Genomic DNA, 25,731 nt, shown 5'->3' on the forward strand with positions numbered 1-25,731 from the left:
GGCTTTTAAACATATCTTATTATTTTTAGAATTACTTTCTAGTTTAATTCTTCTGTGCTCTGGGAAAAACTTTTGAAATTTGCTGACTCCGATCAGTTTTATGACCCAACATATGGCACACCTTGGTGACCGTTCCATGCCTTAAAAAGAACGTGCATTATGCAGTTGTTATGTTTAGTGTTGTATAAATGTCAGCTAGACAAGGTGGTTCATGATGCTGTTCAGATCCTCTTCATTATTAATTTTTTTGTCTACTGGTTCTATCCATAACTAAGAGGATGTTAAAATCTCTATGATTGTGAATTTGTCTATTTCTCCCTTTAGTTCTGTCACGTTTGCTTCACATATTTTGAATTTATTCAGCACATACACATTTGTAATTGTTACATCTTCTTGCCAAATGACATTTTTGTTATTCTGAAATGTTCATCTCTAAATATACCTCTTGTCTTTAAACCTATTTAGTCTCATGTGAGTATAGGCAGTCCAGCTTTTTTATGATTAGTGCCAATGGCCAATGCAGAGCTGAATCCTCCTACCATAAGCCAAGTGACTGAGCCACCTAGGAAACAAGTTCCTAGCCCCAGTCTGGCTTTCAGATGACTGCAGCACCAGCCAACATCTTTTTTTTTTTTTTTTTTTACATCTTTATTGGAGTATAATTGCTTTACAATGGTGTGTTAGTTTCTGCTTTATAACAAAGTGAATCAGTTATACATATACATATGTTCCCATATCTCTTCCCTCTTACGTCTCCCTCCCTCCCACCCTCCCTATACCACCCCTCCAGGTGGTCACAAAGCACCGAGCTGATCTCCCTGTGCTATGCAGCTGCTTCCCACTAGCTATCTACCTTACGTTTGGTAGTGTATATATGTCCATGCCTCTCTCTCGCTTTGTCACAGGTTACCCTTCCCCCTCCCCACATCTTCAAGTCCATTCTCTAGTAGGTCTGTGTCTTTATTCCTGTCTTACCCCTAGGTTCTTCATGACATTTTTTTAAAATTCCATATATATGTGTTAGCATACGGTATTTGTCTCTCTCTTTCTGACTTACTTCACTCTGTATGACAGACTCTAGGTCTATCTACCTCATTACAAATAGCTCAATTTCGTTTCTTTTTATGGCTGAGTAATATTCCATTGTATATATGTGCCACATCTTCTTTATCCATTCATCCGATGATGGACACTTAGGTTGTTTCCATCTCTGGGCTATTGTAAATAGAGCTGCAATGAACATTTTGGTACATGACTCTTTTTGAATTATGGTTTTCTCAGGGTATATGCCCTGTAGCGGGATTGCTGGGTCATATGGTAGTTCTATTTGTAGTTTTTTAAGGAACCTCCATACTGTTCTCCACAGTGGCTGTATCAATTTACATTCCCACCAACAGTGCAAGAGAGTTCCCTTTTCTCCACACCCTCTCCAGCATTTATTGTTTCTAGATTTTTTGATGATGGCCATTCTGACTGGTGTGAGATGATATCTCATTGTAGTTTTGATTTGCATTTCTCTAATGATTAATGAAGTTGAGCATTCTTTCATGTGTTTGTTGGCAATCTGTATATCTTCTTTGGAGAAATGTCTATTTAGGTCTTCTGCCCATTTTTGGATTGGGTTGTTGGTTTTTTTTGTTATTAAGCTGCATGAGCTGCTTATAAATTTTGGAGATTAATCCTTTGTCAGTTGCTTCATTTGCAAATATTTTCTCCCATTCTGAGGGCTGTCTTTTCATCTTGTTTATGGTTTCCTTTGCTGTGCAAAAGCTTTGAAGTTTCATTAGGTCCCATTTGTTTATTTTTGTTTTTATTTCCATTTCTCTGGGAGGTGGGTCAAAAAGGATCTTGCTGTGATTTATGTCATAGAGTGTCCTGCCTATGTTTTCCTCTAAGAGTTTGATAGTTTCTGGCCTTACATTTAGGTCTTTAATCCATTTTGAGCTTATTTTTGTGTATGGTGTTAGGGAGTGATCTAATCTCATACTTTTACATGTACCTGTCCAGTTTTCCCAGCACCACTTATTGAAGAGGCTGTCCTTTCTCCACTGTACATTCCTGCCTCCTTTATCAAAGATAAGGTGACCATATGTGCGTGGGTTTATCTCTGGGCTTTCTGTCCTGTTCCATTGATCTATCTTTCTGTTTTTGTGCCAGTACCATACTGTCTTGATTACTGTAGCTTTGTAGTATAGTCTGAAGTCAGGGAGCCTGATTCCTCCAGCTCCGTTTTTCGTTCTCAAGATTGCTTTTGCTATTCGGGGTCTTTTGTGTTTCCATACAAATTGTGAAATTTTTTTTCTAGTTCTGTGAAAAATGCCAGTGGTTGTTTGATAGGGATGGCATTGAATCTGCAGATTGCTTTGGGTAGTAGAGTCATTTTCACAATGTTGATTCTTCCAATCCAAGAACATGGTATATCTCTCCATCTATTTGTGTCATGTTTAATTTCTTTCATCAGTGTCTTATAATTTTCTGCATACAGGTCTTTTGTCTCCTTAGGTAGGTTTATTCCTAGATATTTTTTGTTGCAATGGTAAATGGGAGTGTTTTCTTGATTTCACTTTCAGATTTTTCATCATTAGTGTATAGGAATGCCAGAGATTTCTGTGCATTGATTTTGTATCCTGCTACTTTACCAAATTCATTGATTAGCTCTAGTAGTTTTCTGGTAGCATCATTAGGATTCTCTATGTATAGTATCATGTCATCTGCAAACAGTGACAGCTTTACTTCTTTTCCGATTTGGATTCCTTTTATTTCCTTTTCTTCTCTGATCTGTGGCTATAACTTCCAAAACTATGTTGAATAAGAGTGGTGAGAGTGGGCAGCCTTGTTTTGTTCCAGCCAACATCTTGACTGCAACCTTCTGGAAGGTCCTAATCCGGAACCACCCAGCTAAACTGCTCCCAAATTTCTGACCTACAAAAACTGTGAGGTAATAAATATTTGTTGGTTTTCTTTTTTGTTGGTTTTCTGGGGGTTTGGGGGTTTTTTTTTTTGGCCCTGCCCTGTGGCTTGTGGGATCTCAGTTCCCCGACCAGGGATGGGACCCAGGCCCCGGCAGTGCAAGTGTGGAGTCCTAACCCCTGGACTGCCAGGGGAGTCCCGATATTTGTTGTTTTTTAAGCTGATAGATTTTGGGGTCATTTGTTACACAAAATATAGATAACTAATACAGAGTTCTCCCCTGAATTGACCATACAGTCCCTTTTCTTGAGAAGTGAGTGGCCAAACTTTTGGCCTTCAAGAGACCTTGTGGGACTTTGACAGTGACAGTGTCACAGCAGTAAGAATAGTGTCCTCCATGAATCTCGTTACTATGTACAGAAGAGCCAGGAACCTGTCATACAGTTGTTCGGTAAACATTTACCTTTTACTTGAGATGCAGAGGTCTCCAAGGCTTGATTTTCTGGGTCTTCTTCCCTTAGGTGCAGGCAGCTCAAATGGGGCTAAAGCAGGGAGACGGCCTGAAAAAGATTTTAAATGCAGGGTGAGTGAACACACCCTGTGCTCCAGCTGATCTAGCTTCCTTGCTTCTCTCTCACTGACTTTCTTTTCTGGCTCCTGGGTCATTAGCAAAGTTTTGCCTCCAGCCTGCCTTAGCAAAGATTTATTTCAGCTTCTGTCCTCTAAGAATAAGGAGGCAAGACCCCTTGAACCTGAGTGAAGTCGTCTGTGGCTGAGGCAGATGAGTTCATCATCAGATTAATTTCTATTTTGATTTTACTGATGTAGAAGCATCAGGAGGAAAGAAAACTGCTTCCCTTTTCTTCCCTCCTTGATTCCCAGGGCATAGTTAAAGGAAGACTTTTACCTTCTAACACTGTGAAATTAGGGGGCATGGGGAAAGATGCCCAACCAGGGGCTTGGAAAGTGAGGAGCAGAAGTGGCTAGAGTAGCAGGATTTTCTCTGAGACAGGGAACCAAGGTCGGCAGATCTCAAGAAACGGAGACCAGCAAGTGCTGCGAAACACCGTTCTGGCCACAGTGCCAGGGTCTCGGTGAGAAATGCTTATGCAGCACCCCTAGGGAGGCTGGGTCCAAGTGCCGGGACTCCTAGCCTTTGAAAGGATTCCTGTGTTCCAGCTTGGCATGCAGGTGACCAGACGATTGGCCTTCAAGGGACTTCTTAGGACTTGTTCAGTGAATGTCCCAGCAGAGAGACAGTGGCCTACCTGAACCTTTCATGCTGCTTAAAAACCCTGGCACCTGTCACATAGTCATGCAGTGACATTTACAGAGTGCCTACTAGGTGCCAGACATTGTTCTAGACACTGGAGGGACAGCAATGAACAAGGCAGACAGACTTCCCGTTCACAAGGAGCTTACGTTCTTTGGGACCAGACTGGCAAGATAAAAATGAACTGATTCGTAAATAGTTTCAGACAGTGATAAAGACTCTAAAAATAACAAAGTGGAGAAATTGTATAGAGCATGATCTGAGGTAAAGGTGGTCTGTAGATAGATGGTCAGGCCTCTTTCAGGAGGTGACATTTGAAGGCTGTAAAGCTGACAAGGAATCAGCCATGAGAAGATCTGAGGTAATAGCATTACCTACTTGGCCTGTGTAAAGAACAGTAGGAAAACCCACGTGCTTGGAATGTTGTGAGTGAAGAGGAGAGAAGCATGAAATAATATCAGAGAAGTAAACAGAGACCAGATCATATAGACCTTGTTGGCCATGGTTAAAAAAAAAAATTATTTATTTTCAGTGCAAAGGGAAGTCATTGAAACATTTGAAGCAGGGGAGTGAATGGTCTGATGTGTCTTTTAAGATGATCATTCTGGCTGTGTGTGGAGATTGGGCTGAAATAACTTAACAGTGGAGGTGGTGAGACCAGTTAAGAGGTAGTTACCCATAGTTGCCCATTAGATTGCCTAGATCGGAGTAGTAATAGTGGTGATATTGAAAGGGGTTGGATTTAGGAAATATTCTGAAGGTAAAGCAAATCATACATGCTGTAGATTAGTTGTGTTGGAGGATGAAGGAGAGTCAGGAAAGGCAAATAATAAAGATGGGCTTGGGCTTCCCTGGTGGTGCAGTGATTGAGAGTCCACCTGCCGATGCAGGGGACACGGGTTCGTGCCCCGGTCTGGGAAGATCCCACATGCCGCGGAGCGGCTGGGCCCGTGAGCCATGGCCGCTGAGCCTGCGCGTCCGGAGCCTGTGCTCCGCAACAGGGAGAGGCCGCAACAGTGAGAGGCCCGCGTACCGCAAAAAAAAAAAAAAAAAAAAGATGGGCTTGTAGATATTTTAGCATGAGCCAGTGGGGTAGATTGTGGTGTGGTGTCATTTCCTGATGTGGAGAAAATTGGGAGACATGCAGGGCCCCTGCATCAGAGGAAAGGGATCCAAAAAAGAGAACATAGATTAGACTTGAGGAAAAACACGGTGAGTAGGACAGGAAAAGCCTTCAGATGGAGAAAGTGAGAGGCAGACACGGCGTGAGGTTAAGGGACCCCCCTTCTGTCGGTGTCTGTTTTTCTGTGAAGGGGTAGGTAAAGTCATTTGTTGAATATGAAAGGGAAAGTTGCAGGGCTGAAATGTTGAAGAGGGTGGAGAAGGTTTGGAAAAGCCCTTGTGAAGAACAGAGTAACCCTGTTGGGGAAATGTGGACAGGAGTCAGGCTGGTACTGGAGGCCCAACCAAAGGTGAAGACTGTTATGAGTTGAATTGCACCTCCCCCCAAAAAAGTATGTTGAAATCCTAACCCCTGGTACCTCTCTATATGAAATTAGCAGGTTCTGGGATTACCCAGAGCATCTTTTGTTCAAACAAGTCTGGTCCATCTTCACCACCTGGGTTAAATGACCCCAACGAGAGTTGGGGTAGTCAGAATACCAGGGAGTAGTCTCCTGTGCTAGACTGAGTCCTCCAAGATGCAGACACCAAGATGGGATTGAGTGTGCAAGGATTTTATTAAGAGAAACACCTCTGTGAAAGGAAAGCGGGAGGAAGCCAGGGAGACGGAGAACCACCAGACCATGATGCAAGTCTGACCCCAAGGGAAGGAAAGAGGGAATGACAGTTGGGTGAAGCATCCTAACCTGCCACATAGTCTAAGGAAGGTTCAGCAAAGCCACTGGGAGTTCTGGAACGAAAGTTGACAGTACAGGAGTCCGCTGTACTTCAAGGAACCAGCTGCCTTAGTGCATCAGCTGCACTCAGTCACTGGCAGGGAGCAGCCTGTAGGAGGCGTGCTTTGGCACAAGCTCTGTCATGGATTCCAAAGAGCAGCAGCTGTGGGAGGAGGTCTGTGAGGTGTATTCTTGCCACACCTCCCATCAGACCACCATGTAACCCAGGTTGTTCTTGTCCTTTCTGGATCCTTTGTGTTCTAGCTTATGGAACATGACTAAAATGTACTGTACAGCACTTCGCAGCCTGGCTTAGGAGAACTCCTGTGTGTCATCCTCTACGCTCTTCCCTTTTCTGCTGATTGTCTCTCGATGTCCATATGTTAAAGACGCCAGAGCCTGGTCCCTGAGAGACTATGGGGGACAGAGCCCCTCGCCCCAACCCTTTCTGATAAACTCCGTGAACTGTTGACACAAGCAAAAAGTAAGTTTCCATTGCGTTTGAGCTATGATGCCTTCTGGCCTACCTGTTAGAGCAGTAAACTTGCCCTAACTACTGTGCTACCACTGGGCCACGTATGAGAAAGATGGTCAGGGTATCTGGGACACAGGAGAAGGAGGGAGAGGGTACAAAGAGCATCTGACTTACAAAAGTTCTGTATGTACATGACTTCTTAGGAGTATGGAGTTAGGCTATGCTGGGATCACTCACACAGGCTGATGGGGAATCGTCCAGAGTGAGTGGACTGACTGGCGGTCCTGGTTCTCTTTGCCGGGTCAGTACCTGGCCAGCTTTCTGAGGCCTGTACTTGAAGTAAGGTGCCCACCTTCTTTGCCTTCTCCTTCTCTGGCCATTTTTCCTCCAAGCTCAGCTGTATGCAGGCTTCCCAGGAGCCCCACCCTGGCTTTCTTCGAGCCCGCGCCTCCAGGATCCTAAGAGATGCTTCCCAGACCTTGGTGTGGGAGGGAGGTGGCACACGTCTGGTCTCTGTGTGGCCTTACACAAGGCCTTTCCCCTCTCCAGCCTCAATCTCCCCCACTGAAAAATGGGGGAACTGGCCCTGCTGGCCTCTGGCCCCTGACTGTGTTTACTGTGGGTTTGTGAACTTGCGACTTAGGGAGACAAACCGCTAAGAAATGGAAGGACAGCAGATTTCCCTCTGCCCAGCAGAGGGGAGCATCTCCGCACAAACTAGCAGCTAAGCAGCGTGAGCGCTGGGACAGCCCTATGCAGGCCCAGCTTCTGAGGCCTTCGTGCGGGAAGTAGCCTCTGAGCCAGACTTCTGAGCCCCAGAGACCCAGGCCCCAGAGAGTGACCACAGGGAAGCCCTGGAGCCCCTTCTCAGCCCTTCCTTAAGGCATCCCGACCCTCTACACCTGTCCGGCAGAGACAGGGTGGGTCAGTCCCTAAATATCAGTGGGGCTCTGGCTTTGCCAGTTAGGTGGGGAGGAGAAAGCTTACGCAAGCTGGGAAGACAAGACAGCAAAACCACACAAATTCACCAAAGCTAGTGGCTACCTCTAGGTTGACATGTCTCCAGCTGGACGGGACCTCAGACTCCCAGTTATGGTTTGAATTGTGTCCCTCAAAAAGACGAGGTCACCTCAGAATATGACCTCATTTGGAAATAGGGTCAGGGCAGATGTAACTAATTAAGTTAAGATGAGTTCCTACTGGAGTAGGGTGGACCTCTACTCCAATGTGACTGGTGTCTGTAAGAAGAGGGAAACACAGGGGAAAGATGGCCACGTGGAGACGGAGGCAGAGATTGGAGTCCTGCTGCCAGAAGCCAAGAAACACCTGGGGCTGCTAGAAGCTGGAAGGATCCTTCCTCAGAAGCTTCAGAGGGAGCACGACCCCACCATCACTTTGATTTTGGACTTCTAGCCTCCAGAACTGAGAGATGATAAATTTCTCTGAAGCCACCCGTTTGGGGGACTTGGTTATGGCAGCCCCAGGAAATAACACACGCCGCCCCGCATTCCTGCGCAGAGGCTGTGCATCCACTCAGTCCCACCTCTGCAGCAGACTTCGTTCCACGTGCACAGTGCTTGCTGTTGCTGCCATTGGTTTTAATTTTGAATTTTTGTACCTTTAGCTGGACTGCTCCTCTGAGTGCCTCACCTGGCACCTGTGGGCATTTGATCTGTGGTCTCTGTTCCACGTGTCCCTGGCATCTGGGAGGGGGAACCCCTCGGCTGCCCTCCAGACCCCTCTCAGCATGGGCTGTTCATTCCGTCCCCAGGCTTCCTGTCCACACGGGGTTTTTACGTTGCAAAAATCTGCATCCCTACAGCTTTGGCCCAGCAGTCCTTGCTGTGTCCTAGGGCCACTGTGAACCCTCTGCTCCCTCCGCCTTTAGACATTTACGCACAGGAGGCTCATCCCCTTAAAGTTTGTCTGGTCCCTGGTCCCTCAGAACGCCCTCATTGCTGTGGTTTCCTGACGGTCGCCTTACCTGGACAAGCTCCAGTTGTTAAACTTCTCTTTGTGGTTAGGGACCAAGACTAGACACAATATGCCTGGTATATGTTCTAACCAGAGTCAAGAGGGCAGGAGCATCACCTGCCTTGTTCTGAACTCAGTACCTTTGATGATGCAGCCTGAGACCATCTGAAAGGCTGTGACCATTGTGACTCCAGGGGAGAGATGAGAGACGGTGTGTTCTTTGGTCCGAGAACACTTCCACAGGTACAGGGGTGTGGTGTGAGGATGCTAAACTGCCTGCTGGAGGGAAAAAATGGTATCCATCTGGGTGCTCAAGACAGAATTCTTTATTTTATTGGAGTATAGTTGATTTACAGTATTATGTTAGTTTCAGGTATACAGCAAAGTGATTCAATTGTGTATATATATATATTTTTCCAGATTCTTTTCCATTGTAAGTTTATAAGATACTGAGTATAGTTCCCTGTGCTATACAGTAAATCCTTGTTATTTGTCTATTTTATATATAGTAGTGTGTATATGTTAATCCCAAACTCCTAATTTATTCTTCCCCTCCCCTGTCCCCTTTGGTAACCATAAGTTTGTTTTCTGTGAGTCTGTGTCTGTTTTGTCAATAAATTCATTCATATCTTTTAGATTCCATATATAAGTGATATCATATAATCTTGTCCTTCTCTGTCTTACTTAACTTAATATGATATTCTATAAGTCCACTTATGTTATTGCAAATGGCAATATTTCATTCTTTTTTATGGCTGAGTAATACTGCATTGTGTATATATACCACATCTTCTTTATCCATTCATCAAGACAGAATTCTTGATTCTGAACTTGACATCTTTTTCGCCTTTACCCTTCAAATATAGTTCTTGACTCTTTTATCTCCAAACCTCTCTAAAATTTGTTTCTTCTTTCCCCACTGCCTCCATCATTCCTTACCTGCATCCCTGCAACAGGTTGCTGTCTTCAAACTGGCCCCTTGTAATCCTTTCTCCTTGCTACAATTGCAGTGAGCTTCCCAGTTTGGAAATATGGTCATGTGACCTATACATACACACATAGAACCTGCCCACGACTCCCCTTACCCTTGGGGTTAAAATCCATTCTCACCATAGCCTACCTCTCAGCCTCACTCTAGCCAGTCCTCCCTTGCACTCTATGATCCAGCCTTACTATCCTGCAGGAGGCATGGTCTTTCACCTTTGGCCTCTGCACATACTCATATCTCTACCTGGAACATGTTCTTTCATCTCCACCGCCCCCTCACCCCCATCATGCCCCTCATCCCCTTAGTCCTTCCCACCTGGCTTATGCTTTATACCGGGAAGAGTTCTTGGATACAAACAAGATCCCATTCAGGCTAGCCCAAATGACAGGACACCTACTGGAGGGACAGCCGGGAGTCTCAGTGGGAGCCTGGGGGCCAGGCTCAAGAATGCTCAGACCTGAGAGAGGTCTGAATGGCTAAGAAGCAGAAAGTATTAGTCAGGAATCGCTTCTGGCCGCAAGCAACAGAGACATGAACAGCAGGCATAATAACACAGTGCTCTGTTTTTCTCTCATCTGAGAAGAAGCCCAAAGGTGACAAGTCCAGGGCAGATGCGAGGCTTGAGGATATTGAGTTCTTTGAGCTTCTCTTGACTTTTCCAGGGCGAGTTCAAGATGGCTAGTGCAGTGCCGATCACCAGGCTCACCTCTTGGGCAGGAAGGATGAGGAGGAAATAACAGAACGTGGGCAAGCATAGCTGCCTCCCTCTTCAGGAGCCCTCCCCGCTCAACAACTTCTGCTGACATCCCGTTGACCAGCGCTGGGCCATACAGTGTGATGTTTAATGTTATGTCACCTTGGCTAGGCCACAGTGTCCAGATATTTGGGCAAACACATCTGGATGTGGCTATGAAGGAATGTTTTAGATGAGATTAACACTTAAATCAGTCGACTTTGAGTGAAGTCTATCTCCACCATGTAGGTGGGCCTCATCCAATCAGGTGAAGACAGCCTTTAGGATAAGACTGAGGTCCTCTGAGGATTTGGCCCACAAGCTATAGTTTGGAAGCCCCTGTCTTAGGGTAGCAGTGGGCAAGGAGGTAGAAAGAACAGTGCACGGGGAGAGAAAAAACTGCCATGAGAGCTAAGGGAATATTGGCAAAAGAGGAGCCCTTTAAATCTGCCGAGGACAGAAAGAAGACAATTTTTTGTTGGTACTTGACAGCTTACCTGCCTGGGCGAAAAGGGCAGAAAGGTCTGCATAGCTGGAAAAGTGTCTCGGCCACCTCAGGGTTAGCACCGCATCCATCTTGCTGGATTCTGCAGACCCTGCTGGCCAGATGCCCAAATGCAGTCAGCTCACTGTGCCTTGTTCCTTTTGGAAACAGCAGGTGGAGAAATCTCTCTCTCAGCACCATGGCAACCAGATCGCATTCTCCTCTCACAGAAGAATCACAAGTGCGCCCCTGCAGACATTGATCCATTTGTGTGCACTGAGCTCCTTTCAAGGCCAGGCCCTGTGCTGAGTGCTTGGAACACAGAGATGTATAAACCAAAGTCCCCGATTTAAAGGAGTCCACAGGCTGGAGCAGGAGACAAGCCTGCGAAGGCAACAGCGTGATAAGTGATTGACCGAGGAAGGAACACACCGAGGGCCGTGGGAATCGCTTCTCCTCTTTGGATCAAGAAGCTGGTCTGCTGGGCCTCTCTGAAGAGCTGAGCTCGAGCTGAATTTGGGAGAATCAGTCAGACTTGGTCAAAAGGATGAGCTGGGGAAGCTTGAGAGCACCTTTAAGGAGCAGCAAGCATGGCCTGAGACTAGGGCCCTCGAGGGTCCCAGAGACAGACAGGGAGAGGCCCACGGTGCTAAACCAGAGTGCTCTGCCCACACTGCTCTCACTGGGGTCCACCATCAGCTAGCGCCCAGTCCAGGGGCCATTCTCCAGCCCATTTTTTAACCCGCTTCCTTCTCTCTCTTTTTTTTTTTTGGCTGCGCCGCGTGGCTTGCGGGATTTCAGTTCCCCAACCAGGGATTGAACCCCAGGCCCATGACAGTGAAAGCCCAACTCCTAGCCACTGGACCACCAGGGAACTCCCACCCCCTCCTTTCTCTTAAAAGATCCTGTCTTGGAATAAAGACACAGACGTAGAGAATGGACTTGAGGACACGGGGAGGGGGAAGGGTAAGCTGGGACGAAGTAAGAGAGTGGCATTGACATATATACACTACCAAATGTAAAATAGATAGCTAGTGGGAAGCAGCCGCATAGCACAGGGAGATCAGCTCGGTGCTTTGTGACCACCTAGAGGGGTGGGATAGGGTGGGGGGAGGGAGATGCAAGAGGGAGGGGATATGAGGATGTATGTATACATATAGCTGATTCACTTTGTTATACAGCAGAAACTAACAGAACACTGTAAAGCAATTATACTCCAATAAAGATGTTAAAAAAAAAAGAAGAAAAAGGAAAGATCCTGTCTTGATCACAATAGCGGGATACCACCAGCTCCTGATGCTTCCTCTGCTGTCTGGCTGCCCTTTCTCACTATTCTTATTGACTCCCCCACTTCCTTAAATGCTGACCTTCTTCTCCAGTACACTGCCTCTAGGTATATCAGAAACCTCTTCATTTCTCATTTCCATCTCTAGTTCTCTTTGAATATTGGTCTCAGTTTATCCTGCCACAAGATAAGCCTCCTGTACGTGTCTGGGCTGCAAGAACTCCAGAGGAGCAATCCCATGGGGATTCCCATATTCACCCATCCATCCTGGGGAAGGATTCTGATGGGCACTGGTTGGGTCGTGTTCCTGCCCTGAAACTCATCACCGTTACTAGATTGATGGGGCAGTATGATTCATGATGAGGGAAACAAGGTTCCATGGTTGGCCCCATCAAAGTCACACTGAGTGAGAAGAGAAAGGCAGTTCCCAAAGGCAGGTGTGTTGGTCAGGGTCCCAGTCAGGAGACAGGAACTACACTATGTGAACAAGGAAAGTTTAATATGAATAATTATTAACTGATAACAGAGGGTTAACCACTAAAGGGTAAAAACTCTGAAGAGCACAGAAAGAGATAAACGGATAAACAAAATATAGTATATACATACAACAGAATATCATTCTGCCGAAGAAAGGGAGGAAATTCTGACACATGCACCAACATGGATGAACCCTGAAAATGTTTTGCTAAGTGAAATAAGCCAAGCACAGAAGGACAAATATATGGTTCCACTTATATGAGGTGAATTCATGGAAACAGAAGAGTAGAGGTTACCAGGGGCTGATGGAAGGGGAATGGGGAGTTATTGCTTAATGAGTATAGAGTTTCAGTTTGGGGTGATGGAAAAGTCTGGAAATAGGTAATGGTGATGGTTAATCCAATGTCGTGAATGTCATCATAATGACACAAAGTTTACCATTTTAACCAGTTTAAGTGTACAATTTATGTTCATTTTACCACAACAGGAAAAAAAAAAAAAAGTACAGGAAGAGTGGATAGGACTGAAGGAGTACCCAAGGAAGAAATCACCTTGGAGAAGGCCTTTTCCAGGGCTGAGACTCAGACCCCATTGGAGAGACATTCTGTGACCCATTCTCCCTCACATACAAAGAGACAATCCAAGGGGGCATGGGTCACTCCAGTTTGGGATTAGTTGTTCAGTTTGATTTGTGTCACCACTGTGGTGGTTTAGATAGGAACATAAACAGTTCAGCAGGTTGATGCAGCCTTGATTACCACATATGGCATAACGAGTTGGGCATCAGAAGAAGCATGTGAATTTTGTGTCCATCAAGTAGAGACGAGGTTGTACCAGTCCGGGTGTTTGAGCAGTATGAGGGGGCTCTGGGAGGCGTGACTGGGGCTGCGCCTGGCAGCGTCAGGGACAGAAGGGTACTTCAGAAGCGGCCGTGCCCACATGAATTTTCCTATTTTCATTGTATTCAGACCGGGGTGACAAAACCCACAGAAGGGCAGGTTGTAGTAATAGCTGCTGCCTGGTCTAGGCAGACAGTGTGACTGTGCCAGGTCTTGTGGACAAGGAGCCATTAATTGCACCCCTGACCCTGCAACTCAACAGCTCCAGGGTCCAAGGCGTGCCCTCCATGGATGCCAGGGTTATTGTTCTTCCTCTACCACTGCAAAATTGGCACACCCTGTTCCAGTGCCTATACCTTCATCTTTCCTTCAGTCATCCCCACAACCTGCCCAGACCTTCCGTCCAGAAGGGTCACATACGAGAGGGACAAGGGCACTTTTACCAAATTCACAGAGACCCACAAGAGTGCTTACATGGGCTGCTCCAGGAGGAGCCCCAAGCAGGGCTCTCAACCAAGTAGCTATTATCTTTATGCTCTAGGACCATCTCAAGCCAAGAAGAAAATCTGCGTGGCTGAACCAGAATTCAGTTTGGATCCCCTCAGTCCCTTTTTGGTTGATCTGCCACCAGGAGGGTACACACCAGCCTGGCCTGGTGTTGCATCTAGGGAAAAAAAAGAAACATCATGCCTAGGAATGGTCAGGGTGGAATCTCAAAATTTCAAAATAAGCTTATATGGCTCACCACCACTTTTGTTCTGATCATTACCCAGGAAACAAAAACAGGAGATGGTCCCTCTCTGGGCATCTGTATTAGATAGATTGTAATCTATCTAATTCAGTGACTGTATTACATAGATTGCTTGAGCTGTAGTAATAAAATACCACAGGCTGGGTGGCTTAAACCATAGACATTTACTTTCTCACAGTTCTGCAGGCTAGGGGTCCACGATCAAGGTGCCACAAATTCGGTTTCAGCTAAGAGCCTCTACCCGGCCTGTAGCTGGCTTCCTTCTTAACGTGTCCTCACCTGGCCTCTTCCATGTGTGCACCCATTCCTGTGTCTCTTCCTCTTCTTATAAGGACACCAGTCATATTGGATCAGGGCCCCACTCTTATGACCTCATTTAACCTTAATTAGCTCCCTAAAGGCCATATCTCCAAAGACAGTCACATTGGGGAGATTAGGGCTTCATTCTAAAAACTGCAGCGTGGGGGGACACAATTCAGCCCATAACAGTGACCAAGGTATGGAGGAGATGAGAAGGTAAAGTTAGAAATCTTGGGAAGATTCATTTTTGAGGAGGCTATTCAAATCCTGGGTCATACCAGATGCCTGTCAATGGGAGGGAGCAGGAGAGGTCCATGGAATACCTTGACTATGGGGTCCTCTGTTGGGTGGTTGTATGGCTGTTAGCATAACTGACCCCATCTTGAGACCTTACAGTTTCCTTTCCTTCTTCTGACCCTACCCAGGACTGTACTGTTCAGTAAATCACTTCTGTGTCATCCAGGGCTTTGTAGTTAATAGATACTGTTTAATAATCATTAAGACCAGGTGGCCTCTATGCTCAGTCAGTCCCCAAACAATGATGAAAACCTTTGCTGACCTGTTCCCAGCACCCATGAGACTAATTACCCATTCATAAATCTTGCCTTAGGAATGCATGTCCTGTTTCCAAGCACCTACCCCCGTATCTTAGGTTAACTACAAAATTGTCCCCGTGGCCCCTCGGTGGTGTGAGTGCAGCTGTAAATGCTCTGGATTGTGGTCCACCTGATCCAGATCCCACCCGGTGAGTAAGTTACCCTATAATCAACGGATCCATTGATTATACGGAGCTGCCTGCCTTATTTTTTTGTCTCAAGATACCTTCTCAGTTCAATGGGCGCTTTCCATTCCCCTGATCCTTCGACAGCGGTCTTTGCATTTTCGACCGTAGATGGTGTAGAAAGCTGAAAACGAGACCCAATTTTGTTTCAAGGGCCGTAAGGGCCTGGCCAGTGTCAGTTATGGAGCTGCTGTATTCCCAGAGTCAGGGAGGGAGAAATGTTCCTCTACCCTTTTAGGTTCTTCTGGCCGGTGTAGGAGTTCAATTGACATGAGACGGATTAACAGGTGAAAATCAAACAAAAGTTTAATAACATGTATAGATGGGTGAGCCCCAGGAAAGCTGAGTAACTCTCCAAGAGTGAAAGCCTCACCTTAAGTACTATCTTCAGCTAAAGACAAAAGACAACGTTGGGGGAAGTGGTTTGGGGATACAAAGTGGAGGAAGGCAATTCATATGGAGATGGAAAAGCAACTGTTTGATAACCAGATGGCGGGCCTCTCACTGTTGTGGCCTCTCCCGTTGCGGAGCACAGGCTCCGGACGCGTAGGCTCAGTGGCCATGGCTCACGGGCCCAGCCGCTCCGCGGCATGTGGATCCTCCTGGACCGGGGCACGAACCCGTGTCCCCTGCATCGGTAGGCGGACTCTCAACCACTGCACCACCAGGAAAGCCCCCTGGCCCATATTCTTTGCAGATATCCCTGGTGATAGCTCCATTCCAGGAACAGGGCCTCTATCTAAATTCTTTCAGGCAGTTAAGGAGAAGATCAAAGTCTCTTCCTGAGTCTTTTGGGCCTTAATTGTTTTCAGCTCAAAATAATCTGCATGGCAAAGAGATATTTTGGGGCGGGCAAGTTTTGCTCCGCTACACTAGTGCCTAGAATAATGCCTGGTACATCATAGGTGCTTAATCAGTTAATAAACATCAGGTGACTTTGCCTTTTAAACCCTTTTATTTCCATTTCGTTTTGCTGACTTTTTGTTATTACTGCCCTCTATGTCCTTACATTTTCCGCAGTGTTTTTCCTTCCTTGGGCTAATTTCTATTTTCTTTTCTTTTTCCACTTTTTTTTCCTGAGCTCATGTTTCTCCTCCAGATGTCTCACCATTTTCCCCTGTACTCTGTCTTCTTAGAGGCAACCATTTCATTAAGTTTTTTAAAATGCCTGGCAGTTGTTTGGTTACAGCTCTCGTCTGCTCTAAGGCAGTGTTTCTGGTGAGGATTCTGCATTTGCCACTTGCGTTTCCTATCCCTTTCCTCTTGGAGAGATCCTTTGCAGCTTCCTTTTTGCTGACTCATCTTTGAACGAGTAGAGTTTTTCCCAGACCAGCTCTTTGCTGAAGCATCATAGGGGAGGGGTCAGGGCAACCGTCCCTGTTAGCTGGAATTTTCCTTATGATCCAGGGTTTTAGATGTGAGTTTGATCGGCCTTTACTTCTCAGCTCAGGCGTGTCAGGGCAAGTTTGGCAACCCAGAGATACTTGGCCTCTGTCAAGGAGACTTGCATGATTTGACTTTCACTTATTTATCCCTTTGTTGCCTAAATGCTAAGAGAGGACATTTACGTCCTAGTGCCTGGGGGCAGAGACAGAGGGTGGAAAGACAGTGTCTGCACTTCAGCCTCACAAGGACCAGGTTTGAGCCGTCTGCAGAGAGGAGCCTCCAGGCAGCAGAAGACAGAGCTGTTTTGTCAGGGGGCCACATGCCCAGGTGAGATGCAAGAGCATGGCAGAGGGGGCAAGAGCTTCTTCACATACCTGCCAATATCGGGGGCTCAGGTGCAGGGGCCAAAGGGAACACAGCCCTGCTTTGGCATCATGTCAACTGAAATCTTAGGTCACTGGGGACAGAAACCAGCCTGACCAACGTGCGCAAGCACCCAACTTTCCTTTCTCCCTCCACCTTCCACATGGTCTTGATGCAGCCGTCAGTGACAGGGCCACCATCGCCACATCTTGTCACATCTCAACACCCCTCACCACCTCCACCTGGGCCCTGGACCCAAGCCTGGCTTAGAATATTTTAAGACCCAGTTAGGAGTCTAAGTGTTCGGACATCTTAATCGAAGAAGTATCTAATGTAGATCGTGGGGTCAAAAGAGGGATTGAATATCGAGACTCTGAAGAGATGGGGCGCTGCTGTAGAGTTTCCATGTCTCTCAGAGGCCCTGCTGCAGGTGGCTCAGTGATAATCATCTTTGGACTCCCCATCAGATTCAAATTCCCTGGAAAGAGAGAAGCTAAGGTGTATCAACAATGTGTGGAAAGAACTAAAATGTATCAGTTGCCAAAGCCTGATGTCATCTATTTTGCTCTTGCTTCAGTAGAAGAAACGCCGGTGCAGCATTGTGCCGGAACCTGTCCTCTCTAGAGAGATCCTGACGGTTCCACTCATGCAAAGTGAAGATCAAAGGAACCAAAGGAGAGCAACAGCCAAGCTTTATCATCAATAACCCTTCACTCTTTATCCTATAGGTAAAAGACAACCACCCTCTTCACCATGGATTTCAAGTTAAGATATGATACGTTTCTCAAAAAGTCTATTTCCTTTTAAAATCTTTTTGCATAATCTAGGTTACCCTGGCCCGGATGTCTTTTTTTAAAATTTCATTTTATTTACTTATTTTTAATACAGCAGGTTCTTATTAGTTATCTACTTTATACATATTAGTGTATACATGTCAATCCCAATCTCCCAATTCATCTCACCACCACCACCCACCCTGCCACTTTCCCCCCTTGGTGTCCATACGTTTGTTCTCTACATCTCTGTCTCTATTTCTGCCTTGCAAACTGGTTCATCTGTACCATTTTTCTAGATTCCATATCTATGCATTAATATACGATATTTGTTTTTCTCTTTCTGACTTACTTCACTCTGTATGACAGTCTCTAGATCCATCCACGTCTCTACAAATGACCCAATTTCATTCCTTTCTGTGGCTGAGTAATAGTCCATTGTATATTTGTACCACATCTGCTTTATCCATTCATCTGTCGATGGACACTTAGGTTGCTTCCATGACCTGGCTATTGTAAATAGTGCTGCAATGAACATTGGGGTGCATGCGTCTTTTCGAATTATGGTTTTTTCTGGGTATATGCCCGGTAGTGGGATTGCTGGGTCATATGGTAATTCTATTTTTCGTTTTTTAAGGAACCTCCATACTGTTCTCCATAGTGGCTGTATCAATTTACATTCCCACCAACAGTGCAAGAGGGTTCCCTTTTCTCCACACCCTCTCCAGCATCTGTTGTTTGTAGATTTTCTAATGATGCCCATTCTAACTGGTGTGAGGTGGTACCTCTTTGCACTTTTGATTTGCATTTCTCTAATAATTAGTGATGTTGAGCAGCTTTTCTTTTTCTTTTTTTTTTTTTAACATTCTGATTGGGGTATAATTGCTTTACAATGGTGTTAGTTTCTGCTTTATAACAAAGTGAATCAGTTATACATATACATATGTTCCCATATCTCTTCCCTCTTGCATCTTCCTCCCTCCCACCCTCCCTATCCCACCCCTCCAGGCGGTCACAAAGCACCGAGCCGATATCCCTGTGCCATGCGGCTGCTTCCCACTAGCTATCTACCTTACGTTTGGTAGTGTATATATGTCCATGCCTCTCTCTCGCTTTGTCACAGCTCACCCTTCCCCCTCCCCATATCCTCAAGTCCGTTCTCCAGTAGGTCTGTGTCTTTATTCCTGTCTTACCCCTAGGTTCTTCATGACATTTTTTTTTTCTTAAATTCCATATATATGTGTTAGCATACGGTATTTGTCTCTCTCTTTCTGACTTACTTCACTCTGTATGACAGACTCTAGGTCTATCCACCTCATTACAAATAGCTCAATTTCGTTTCTTTTTATGGCTGAGTAATATTCCATTGTATATATGTGCCACATCTTCTTTATCCATTCATCCGATGATGGACACTTAGGTTGTTTCCGTCTCCGGGCTATTGTAAATAGAGCTGCAATGAACATTTTGGTACATGACTCTTTTTGAATTATGGTTTTCTCAGGGTATATGCCCAGTAGTGGGATTGCTGGGTCATATGGTAGTTCTATTTGTAGTTTTTTAAGGAACCTCTATACTGTTCTCCATAGTGGCTGTACCAATTCACATTCCCACCAGCAGTGCAGGAGTGTTCCCTTTTCTCCACACCCTCTCCAGCATTTATTGTTTCTAGATTTTTTGATGATTCTGACTGGTGTGAGATGATATGTCATTGTAGTTTTGATTTGCATTTCCCTAATGATTAATGATGTTGAGCGTTCTTTCATGTGTTTGTTGGCAATCTGTATATCTTCTTTGGAGAAATGTCTATTTAGGTCTTCTGCCCATTTTTGGATTGGGTTGTTTGTTTTCTTGTTATTGAGCTGCATAAGCTGCTTATAAATTTTGGAAATTAATGCTTTGTCAGTTGCTTCATTTGCAAATATTTTCTCCCATTCTGAGGGTTGTCTTTTGGTCTTGTTTATGGTTTCCTTTGCTGTGCAAAAGCTTTGAAGTTTCATTAGGTCCCATTTGTTTATTTTTGTTTTTATTTCCATTTCTCTAGGAGGTGGGTCAAAAAGGATCTCGCTGGGATTTATGTCATAGAGTGTTTTGCCTATGTTTTCCTCTAAGAGTTTGATAGTTTCTGGCCTTACATTTAGGTCTTTAATCCATTTTGAGCTGATTTTTGTGTATGGTGTTAGGGAGTGATCTAATCTCTTATTTTTACAGGTACCTGTCCAGTTTTCCCAGCACCACTTATTAAAGAGGCTGTCCTTTCTCCACTGTACATTCCTGCCTCCTTTTTCAAAGATAAGGTGACCATATGTGCGTGGGTTTATCTCTGGGATTTCTGTCCTGTTCCATTGATCTATCTTTCTGTTTTTGTGCCAGTACCATACTGTCTTGATTACTGTAGCTTTGTAGTATAGTCTGAAGTCAGGGAGCCTGATTCCTCCAGCTCCGTTTTTCGTTCTCAAGATTGCTTTGGCTATTCGGGGTCTTTTGTGTTTCCATACAAATTGTGAAATTTTTTGTTCTAGTTCTGTGAAAAATACCAGTGGTAGTTTGATAGGAATTGCATTGAATCTGTAGATTGCTTTGGGTAGTAGAGTCATTTTCACAATGTTGATTCTTCCAATCCAAGAACATGGTATATCTCTCCATCTATTTGTATCATCTTTAATTTCTTTCATCAGTGTCTTATAATTTTCTGCATACAGGTCTTTTGTCTCCTTAGGTAGGTTTATTCCTAGATATTTTATTCTTTTTGTTGCAATGGTAAATGGGAGTGTTTTCTTGATTTCACTTTCAGATTTTTCATCATTAGTGTATAGGAATGCAAGAGATTTCTGTGCATTAATTGTGTATCCTGCAACTTTACCAAATTCATTGATTAGCTCTAGTAGTTTTCTGGTGGCATCTTTAGGATTCTCTATGTATAGTATCATGTCATCTGCAAACAGTGACAGCTTTACTTCTTCTTTTCCAATTTGGATTCCTTTTATTTCCTTTTCTTCTCTGATTGCTGTGCTAAAACTTCCAAAACTATATTGAATAAGAGTGGTGAGAGTGGGCAACCTTGTTTTCTTCCTGATCTTAGTGGACATGCTTTCACTTTTTCACCATTAAGGATGATGTTGGCTGTGGGTTTGTCATTTATGGCCTTTATTATGTTAAGGAAAGTTCCCTCTATGCCTACTTTCTGCAGGGTTTTTATCATAAATCGGTGTTGAATTTTGTCAAAAGCATTCTCTGCATCTATTGAGATGATCATATGGTTTTTCTCCTTCAGTTTGTTAATATGGTTTATCACATTGATTGATTTGCGTATATTGAAGAATCCTTGCATCCCTGGAATAAACCCCACTTGATCATGGTGTATGAATCTTTTAACGTGCTGTTGGATTCTGTTTGCTAGTATTTTGTTGAGGATTTTTGCATCTATGTTCATCAGTGATATTGGCCTGTAGTTTTCTTTCTTTGTGACATCCTTGTCTGGTTTTGGTATCAAGGTGATGGTGGCCTCGTAGAAGGAGTTTGGGAGTGTTCCTCCCTCTGCTATATTTCGGAAGAGTTTGAGAAGGATAGGTGTTAGCTCTTCTCTAAATGTTTGATAGAATTTGCCTGTGAAGCCATCTGGTCCTGGGCTTTTGTTTGTTGGAAGATTTTTAATCACAGTTTCGATTTCAGTGCTTGTGATTGGTCTGTTCATATTTTCTATTTCTTCCTGATTGAGTCTTGGCAGGTTGTGCATTTCTAAGAATTTGTGCATTTCTTCCAGGTTGTCCATTTTATTGGCATAGAGTTGCTTGTAGTAATCTCTCATGATCTTTTTTATTTCTGCAGTGTCAGTTGTTACTTCTCCTTTTTCATTTCTAATTCTATTGATTTGAGTCTTCTCCCTTTTTTTCTTGATGAGTCTGGCTAATGGTTTATCAATTTTGTTTATCTTCTCAAAGAACCAGCTTTTAGTTTTATTGATCTTTGCTATTGTTTCCTTCATTTATTTTTCATTTATTTCGGATCTGATTTTTATGATTTCTTTCCTTCTGCTACCTTTGGGGTTTTTTTTGTTCTTCTTTCTCTGATTGCTTTAGGTGCAAGGTTAGGTTGTTTATTCGAGATATTTCCTGTTTCTTAAGGTGGGCTTGTATTGCTATAAACTTCCCCCTTAGAACTGCTTTTGCTGCATCCCATAGGTTTTGGGTCGTCGTGTCTCCATTGTCATTTGTTTCTAGATATTTTTTAATTTCCTCTTTGATTTCTTCAGTGATCACTTCGTTATTAAGTAGTGTATTGTTTAGCCTCCATGTGTTTGTATTTATTACAGATCTTTTCCTGTAATTGATATCTAGTCTTATGGTGTTGTGGTCAGAAAAGATACTTGATACAATTTCAATTTTCTTAAATTTGCCATGGTTATATCTGTGACCCAAGATATGATCTATACTGGAGAATGTTCCATGAGCACTTGAGAAAAATGTGTATTCTGTTGTTTTTGGATGGAGTGTCCTATAAATATCAATTACGTCCATCTTGTTTAATGTATCATTTAAAGCTTGTGTTTCCTTATTTATTTTCATTTTGGATGATCTGTCCATGGGTGAAAGTGGGCTGTTAAAGTCCTCTACTATGAATGTGTTACTGTCGATTTCCCCTTTTATGGCTGTTAGTATTTGCCTTATGTATTGAGGTGCTCCTATGTTGGGTGCATAAATATTTACAATTGTTATATCTTCTTCTTGGATCAATCCCTTGATCATTATGTAGTGTCCTTCTTTGTCTCTTCTAATAGTCTTTATTTTAAAGTCTATTTTGTCTGATAGGAGAATTGCTACTCCAGCTTTCTTTTGGTTTCCATTTGCATAGAATATCTTTTTCCATCCCCTTACTTTCAGTCTGTATGTGTCTCTAGGTCTGAAGTGGGTGTCTTGTAGACAGCATATATATGGGTCTTGTTTTTGTATCCATTCAGCCAATCTGTGTCTTTTGGTGGGAGCATTTAGTCCATTTACATTTAAGGTAATTATTGATATGTATCTTTTCTATTCCCATTTTCTAAATTGTTTTGAGTTCATTATTCTAGGTCTTTTCCTTCTCTTGTGTTTCTTGCCTAGAGAAGTTCCTTTAGCATTTGTTGTAAAGCTGGTTTGGTGGTGCTGAACTCTCTCAGCTTTTGCTTGTCTGTAAAGGTTTTAATTTCTCCATCAAATCTGAATGAGATCCTTGCTGGGTAGAGTAATCTTGGTTGCAGGTTTTTCTCCTTCATCACTTTCAGTATGTCCTGCCACTCCCTTCTGGCTTGTAGGGTTTCTGCTGAGAGATCAGCTGGTAACCTTATGGGGATTCCCTTGTGTGTTATTTGTTGTTTTTCCCTTGCTGCTTTTAATATGCTTTCTTTGTATTTAATTTTTGACAGTTTGATTAATATGTGTCTTGGCGTATTTCTCCTTGGATTTATCCTGTATGGGACTCTCTGTGCTTCCTGGACTTGATTAACTATTACCTTTCCCATATTAGGGAAATTTTCAACTATAATCTCTTCAAATATTTTCTCAGTCCCTTTCTTTTTCTCTTCTTCTTCTGGAACCCCTATAATTCTAATGTTGGTGCGTTTAATGTTGTCCCAGAGTCTCTGAGACTGTCCTCAGTTCTTTCCATTCTTTTTTCTTTATTCTACTCTGCAGTAGTTATTTCCACTGTTTTATCTTCCAGGTCACTTATCCGTTCTTCTGCCTCAGTTATTCTGCTATTGATCCCATCTAGAGTATTTTTCATTTCGTTTATTGTGTTGTTCATCATTGTTTGTTTCATCTTTAATTCTTCTAGGTCCTTGTTAAATGTTTCTTGCATTTTGTCTATTCTATTTCCAAGATTTTGGATCATCTTTACTATCATTATTCTGAATTCTTTTTCAGGTAGACTGCCTATTTCCTTTTCATTTGTTCGGTCTGGTCCTTTTTTTTCTTGCTCCTTCATCTGCTGTGTGTTTTTCTGTCTTCTCATTTTGCTTATCTTGCTGTGTTTGGCGTCTCCTTTTTGCAGCCTGCACGTTAGTAGTTCCTGTTGTTTTTGATGTCTGTCCGCAGTGGCTACGGTTGGTTCAGTGGGTTGTGTAGGCTTCCTGGTGGAGGGGACTAGTGCCTGTGTTCTGGTGGATGAGGCTGCATCTTGTGTCTCTGGTGGGCAGTTCCACGTCTGGTGGTGTGTTTTGGGGTGTCTGTGGACTTATTATGATTTTAGGCAGCCTCTCTGCTAATGGGTGGGGTTGTGTTCCTGTTTTGCTAGTTGTTTGGCATAGGGTGTCCAGCACTGTAGCTTGCTGGTCGTTGAGTGAAGCTGGGTGCTGGTGTTGAGATGGAGATCTCTGGGAGATTTTCACCTTTTGATATTATGTGGAGCTGGGAGATCTCTTGTTGACCAGTGTCCTGAAGTTGGCTCTCCCACCTCAGAGGCAGAGCCCTGACTCCTGGCTGCAGCACCAAGAGCCTTTCATCCATTGAGCAGCTTTTCATGTGCTTCTTGGCCATCTGTATGTCTTCTTTGGAGAAATGTCTATTTAGGTCTTCTGCCCATTTTTTGATTGGATTGTTTGTTTTTTTAAATATTGAGCTGCATCAGCTGTTTATATATTTTGGAGATTAATCCTTTGTCCGTTGATTCGTTTGCACATATTTTCTCCCATTCTGAGGGCTGTCTTTTCGTCTTGTTATAGCTTCTTTGCTGTGCAAAAGCTTTTAAGTTTCATTACGTCCCATTTGTTTATTTTTGTTTTTATTTCCATTACTCGAGGAGGTGGCTCAAAAGAGATCTTGCTGTGATTTATGTCAAAGAGTGTTCTTCCTATGTTTTCCTCTAAGAGTTTTATAGTGTCTGGTCTTACATTTAGGTCTCTAATCCACTTTGCGTTTCTTTTTGTGTATGGGGTTAGGGGGTGTTCTAATTTCATTCTTTAACAAGTAGCTGTCCAGTTTTCCCAGCACCACTTATTGAAGACACTGTCTTTTCTCCATTGTATGTCCTTGCCTCCTTTGTCATAGATTAGTTGAGCATAGGTGCGTGGGTTTATCTCTGGGCTTTCTATCCTGTTCCATTGATCTATATTTCTGTTTTTGTGCTGGTACCATATTGTCCTGATTACTGTAGCTTTGTAGTATAGTCTGAAATCAGGAAGTCTGACTCCTCCAGCTCCATTTTTTTCCCTCAAGACTGATTTGGCTATTCGGGGTCTTTTGTGTCTCCATACAGATTTTAAGATTTTTTTGTTCTAGTTCTGTAAAAAATGCCATTGGTAATTTGATAGGGATTGCATTGAATCTGTAGGTTGCTTTGGGTAGTATAGTCATTTTCACATTATTTATTCTTCCAATCCAAGAACATGGTATATCTCTCCATCTGTTTGTGTCAGCTTTGATTTCTTTCATCAGGGTCTTATAGTTTTCTGCATACAGGTCTTTTACCTCCTTAAGTAAGTTTATTCCTAGGTATTTTATTCTTTTTGTTGCAATGGTAAATGGAAGTGTTTCCTTAATTTCTTTCTGATTTTCATTGCTGGTGTATAAGAATGCCAGAGATTTTGTGCATTAATTTTGTATCCTGAAACCTTACCAAATTCATTGATTAGTTCTAGTAGTTTTCTGGTGGCATCTTTAGGATTTTCTATGTATAGTATCGTGTCATCGACAAACAGTGACAGTTTTACTTCTTCTTTTCCAATTTGTATTCCTTTTATTTCTTTTTCTTCTCTGATTGCCACGGCTAGGACTTCCAAAACTACGTTGACTAAGAGTGGCGAGAGTGGACATCCTTGTCTTGTTCCTGATCTTAGTGGAAATGCTTTCAGTTTTTCACCATTGAGCATGATGCTTACTGGGGGTTTGTCATATATGGCCTTTATTATATTGAGGTAGGTTCCCTCTATGCCCATTTTCTAGAGGGTTTTTATCATAAATGGGTGTTGAATTTTGTCAAAAGCTTTTTCTGCATCTATTGAGATGATCATCTGGTTTCTATTCCTTAATTTGTTAATATGGTGTATCACATTGATTGATTTGTGTAT

The sequence above is a fragment of the Grampus griseus genome, assembly GCF_964374135.1.
Source record: "Grampus griseus genome assembly, chromosome: 9".
NCBI lineage: Eukaryota > Metazoa > Chordata > Mammalia > Artiodactyla > Delphinidae > Grampus > Grampus griseus.